General features: G+C 39.3%; 1 protein-coding gene across 1 annotated transcript in view; it reads right to left on the bottom strand.

Annotated features, from left to right (window-relative positions):
• LOC102827370 (sodium/glucose cotransporter 1-like) overlaps positions 1-6000 on the bottom strand; it is a 114463-nt gene that overhangs the window by 29428 nt on the left and 79035 nt on the right. The gene's annotated exons all lie outside the window — the stretch shown is intronic.

Genomic DNA, 6000 nt, shown 5'->3' with positions numbered 1-6000 from the left:
CAGAGAAAAGATTGAAGTTGTCAAGGACTTCATTCTTCTTGGATCAACTATCAACACTCACGGAAGCAGCAGTCAAGAAATCAAACGATGTATTGCATTAATCAAACCTGCTGCACAAGATCTTTATAAAGTGTTGAAGAGCAAAGATGTCAGCATGAGGACTAAGGTGGGCCTGACCCAAGACATGGTGCTTTTAATAACCTCATATGCATGTAAAAGCTGGACAGTGAATAAGGAAGACCGTAGAAGAATTGATGCCTTTTAATTATGGTGATGGAGGAGAATATTGAAAGTGCCATGGGCTGCCAAAAGAACCAATAGATCCGTTTTGGAAGAAGTACAGCCAGAGTGCTCCTTAGAGGCCAAGATTGCCAAACTTCATCTTTCATACTTTGGATATATTGTCAGGAGGGACCAGTCACTGGAGAAGGATATCATGTTTAGTAAGGTGGAGGGTCAGAGAAAAAGAGGAAGATCTTCAACCAGATGGACTGGCCAAGTGGCAGCATTGATGGACTCAAGCGTGGCAACAGTAGTGAGGTTGGCTCAGGATTGGGCAGTGTTTCGTTCTGCTGTGCATACAGTCGCTATGGGTTGGTACCAACTCGGTGGCACCTAACAACAACAACAGGGTCACCCATGGTTGGCAGGTTTCAGCTAAGCTTCCAGACTAGGAAAGACTAAGATAGACTAGGTAGAAGGAGAAGCAAACTACTTCTGCATGTTTAGCCAGTGAAAACCTTATGAATAGCATTGGAACACTGTCAGATACAGTACTGGAAGATGAAAACATTATGAATAGCACCAGAATATTGTAAGATATAATACTGGAAACAAGCTGCTCATGTTGGAAGGCTCTCAAAGTAAGACTGGGGTAAGCTTCGTCCTCAAAGTAGAGTTGACCCCAATGGAGTAAAGATTTTGGGGCCTTCATTTGTTTACTGGGCACAACTCAAAATTAGGAGAAACAGCTGTAAACATCCATTAATAATTAGAACATGGAATATACGAAGTATAAATCTAGGAAAATTGGAACTTGTTAAAAGTAAAATGGAACACATAAAGATTGATATCACAGGCATTCGTGAGCTGAAATGGACTGGTGTTGGCCATTTTGAATCTGACAATCATACGGTTTACTATGCTGGGAGTGACAAATTGAAGAGGAATAGCATCACATTCATCATCAAAAAGAACATTTCAAGATCTGTCTTGAAGAATGATGTTGTCTGTGATAGGATAATATTCCTATGTTTACAAGAGAGATCAGTTAATACCACTGTTATCCAAATTTATCCACCAACTACTAAAGTCAGTGATGATGAAATGTAAGAATCCTGGCAACACCTTCAGTGTGAAATTGATCAAACATGAGATCAAGATGTACTGATAATTACTGGTGATTGGAATGCAAAGGTTGGAAACAAAGAGGATTGATCAGTAATTGGAAAATATGGCCTTAGTGATAGAAATGGTGTTGGAAATTGCAACAGCAATGTCTTGCTCATTGCAAATAACTTTTTTAACTATATAAAAGATGACTATATATGTGGAAGAGTCCTGGTGTGACACTTTGGGTTAATGCGCTGGGCAGCAAAGTCGGGGTTGAACCTCAAGGTCAGTGATTCAAGCTCACCAGTTGCTCCTCAGAAACCTTATACAGGGTTGCTATGGATTGGAACCAACTTGACTTAATAATAACATGTGGACCTCACCAGATGGAATATACAGAAATCTAACAGATTACAGCTGGTGGAAGAGATGTTAGAAAAACTCAGTATCTGGAGCAGAGGAAATACATGCACACCAATGTTCATCACAGCACTACTCACAATAGCAAAAGGATGGTCACATTCTAACTCCCCATCAATGGAAAAATGGATAAACAAATTTTGGTACATACACAATGGAGTATTATGCAACCTTGAAGAATAATGATGAATCTACCTTGAAGAAAAACAATTCATAACAGGTATGAACCTGGGAGGACATTATGCTACATGAAATTGGTCAATCACAAAACGATAAATATTGTATGAACCCACTAGTTAACTCAGGTGACTGGGAGGGCAGTAAACAAGAAGAGCGAGTTTGAAATAAGAATGATGAAGATAGGTGAAGACACAGGGGTGTATGCAAGGGCTAAAGGGGATACAGGTAAATAGTGATATACATGCAACCATGTAATAACAGTCTTCTGTGTATAGAGACATGGACAGAAACATAGGCTGAATGGGAATGGGGGTGGGATATAGATTTATCCCACAAATACATAAGAACTTGAAATATGGTATTGTACATGAGTACAACCCTATACAGGGTTGCTATGGGTTGGAATCGACTCAACAGCACTTAACAACAACAATTGTTTATGAGTAACCACAGGGAGAAGCAGGACAACTTTTGTTGCATGGATGATTGCAATCACTGAGATGAAACAAAACATTTGATTTGTTGAATGTAAAATTGATGATCTTGTTTGTAAACCTTCACTCAATTCACAATAAATAAATAAAAAGCTCAATATCATCAACCAAAACAAAGCCAAGGGAAAACTGTGGAACAGACCATCAGTTGCTTTATGCAAGCTCAGGCTGAAGCCCAAGAAAATTAAAACAAGTACATGAGAATCAAAATATGACTTTGAACATATCCTACTTAAATTGAGAGATCATCTCAAGAACAGATTTGATGCATTAGACACTAATGGCCGAAGACCAGAAGAGTTGTGTGATACCATCAAGAACATTATAACAGGAAGAAAGCAAAAGGTCATTAATAACACAAGAAAGAAGAAGAAGGCCAAAATGGATAGCAGAAGAGACTTTGAAACCAGTGTAGAGATGCTAAAGCAAATAAATGAAAGACATGAGGAGATAAAAGAGTTGACCAGAAAATTTGAAAGGGCTGCTCAAGGAGACAAAGTCAAGTATTATAATGAATTGTGTAAAGACCTGGAGTTTGAAAGCCAAAAGGGAAGACCATGATCAGCATTTATCAAATGGAAAGAACTGAAGAGAAAAATTCAAGCCTTGATGTACAATATTGTAGGATTCTATAGGCAAAATATTGAATGATGCACAAAGCATCAAAAGAAGATGGAAGGAATACAAAGAGTCACTGTACCAAAAAGAAATGGTCAATGTTCAACCATTTCAGGATGCAACATATGATCAAGAGCCAATGCTTCTGAAGGAAGAAGCCCAAAGTGCATTGAAGACATTGACAAAGAACAAGGCTCTGAGAGTTGATGGAAAACACATTGAGATCTTTCAACAAACTGAAACAGTACTGGAGGCACTCCAGTACTGTATGCCAAGAAATTTGGAAGTCAGCTACTGGCCAACTAGTTGTAAGACATCCATATTTGTGCCTATTCCGAAGACAGGTGAACCAATGGAATGCGAAAATCATCAGCCAATGTCATTAATAACACATGCAAGTAAATTTTTGCTAAAGATAATTTAAAAACAGCTGCAATGCAACAATATGTTGACAGGGAACTGTCAGAGGTTCAAGCAGGATTCAGACGAGGACCTGGAATGAGGGATATCATTACTGACATCAGATGGATCTTGGTTGAAAGCAGAGAATACTAGAAAGATATTTACATGTGAAAGATGTTTGACTATGCTAAGGTTTCAACTACATGGATGGATCATGACAAACTTTGGGTAACTTCGCAGAAGACAGGCAATGATGAAATGATACAACCTTGCTTGCTGAAAGCGAAGAGCACTTAAAATACTAATGACAATCAAAGACCACAGCCTTCCGTATGGGTTGCATGTCAGTGTAAAGAAAACAAAAATCCTCACCACTTGACCAGTAAATAACATCATGATAAGTGGAGAAAAGATTGAAGTTGTCTAAGACTTCATTTTGCTTGGATTTACTATCAACACTCATGGAAGCAGCAGTCAAGAAATCAAATGACATATTGCATTATGCAAATCTGCTGCACAAGACCTCTTTAAAGTGTTCAAGAGCAAATATGTCAGTTTGAAGACTAAGGTGAGCCTTACCCAATATGTATTAGATACTCAGGCAAGCCTACTCTATTACCTGCCAATCCTGGGAGCCATCAGCAGCCTGTTTGTCTGACTGTCAGACCCGCCTGCCTGCTGATGTTGGTTCACCTGACCTGGACTTGGGACTCTCCCACCTCTATAATTGTGAGTCATTTCCTTGATACAAACTTCTTGTTACATATATATTTTTTCACTGGTTTTGCTTCCCTAGAGAACCCAGCCCAAGACAAAGTGATATAGATATGTTTGATCAAGTTGAGAAAGCATCCATTTTACCAAAATGCCTTTTCATCATCGGTGAAAAGCTATATATGATTTCCTATTTTTAATCTATCAACATGGTACATTTACTACATTTCTTAACATTGAGCCATCCTTATATTTATTTGGGGAAAAAAATCATAGTTGATAATGTGATATCATTATTTTAAAGTATTGCTGGATTTTTTGTCTTCTATCGCTGGATTTTTATCATCCTTCTTAGAAGTGAGGATGGTGAGACTTTGTCTCTTGTACTTTGGACATGTTGTCAGGCAGGACCAGTTCCAGGAAAAGGACATCATGCTTGGTAAAGTGGAGGGTCAGTGAAAACGAAGAAGACGCTCAATGAGATGGATTGACACAGTGGCAGCAAGAATGGGCTCAGACAACAATTGTGAGGATGGTGTAGGACTGGGCAGTGCTTCATTCTGTTGTGCACTGAGTCACTATGAGTCGGAACAAACTGGATGGCACCTAACAACAACAACAACAACATGATGCTGTGAGTTAGGTGTTTAGTCTGCTAACTGCAAAGTCAGCAGTTTAAACCCACCAGATGCTCCTTGGGAGAAAGATGAGGTTGTCTGCGACTATGAAGATTTATAGTCTCGGAAACCCTACATAGGGTCACTATATGTTGAACTAACTCAACAGCAGTGGGTTTTGGTTTTAATATTTAGTTTACAATGTTTGCATTGACATTTCTAAGTGAGACTGGTCTTTCATTTTCATTTTCCTATTACGTATTTTAGGTCTTGGTATCGTGTCTTGAATTTTGTAAATTTCCTGTTGTTGTTTTTTCTATCTTCTTTTTGTGGCGCTGGAGGGTAAAACATTGAACTGCAAGGTTGGTTTGAAATATAAGGTGGGTGGTTCAAACTCACTAGTCGCTTCTTGGAAACCCTACACAAGGTCACTATGAGTCGGAACTGACTTGATGGCACTTAACAACAGCAACATCACTACTGAAACAAATTTGAAATCTGTTTCTTAAGATCTAGGAAGAGTGTTTTTAAATTTTACCAGAGCTGATCCTAAATCATTATCCTGTGGCACAGCTGGGTAAATGGTTAGCAGCCAATCATAAACTGCTTGCCCCATAACCAATAAACATTAGTCAAAATGTAAAATTAAACTCCAAACCTGCAGAGGTTAGGCAGGTAAGGTAATTGAGAAACAGATATCTTGACCTTAAAGGACGTGACATAGACATAACATAAGCACATTAAGCATGGCTGTGGGCTAGATGTGGCCATGGACTATCAATGTAGAACCCCATACTTTAAAGCCAGGGACCATGTGAAGCCAGGGACCATGTGTTATGTGGGCTTGGGCCCCACTCCAGGCCTGGCACAGTGCCCTGTGGCACTGTGGTTGACAGCATGGACCCTGAGATGGACACATCCCTCCACTTACTCTGTGACCTCCTCCCTCTGGGCCACTGGTTCCCCATTTCTATAAGAACACAAGTACCCGCATCTACCTTTCAAGGTGCTTCTGAGACTAAAGAAAATGTATACAGTTGGCCTCACCAGGACTATTTTTTTGGGGGGGGGGAGAGTAAGGGGGTCCATTACACTATGCTTATTTTAATCATTGTGAGTATTACTATATTTTTTTCCCCAATGCAAATAATTATCTTCCTGAGAAAGGTAAAAGCAAAGCAATATATTTTCATTCAAAACAGCAGCCAAATCCACCCCCCAAA

The sequence above is a fragment of the Chrysochloris asiatica genome, unplaced genomic scaffold (assembly GCF_000296735.1).
Source record: "Chrysochloris asiatica unplaced genomic scaffold, ChrAsi1.0 scaffold00306, whole genome shotgun sequence".
NCBI lineage: Eukaryota > Metazoa > Chordata > Mammalia > Afrosoricida > Chrysochloridae > Chrysochloris > Chrysochloris asiatica.
The sequence above is the reverse complement of the archived record's forward strand: the minus strand, read 5'-3'. Positions and strand labels throughout refer to the sequence as shown.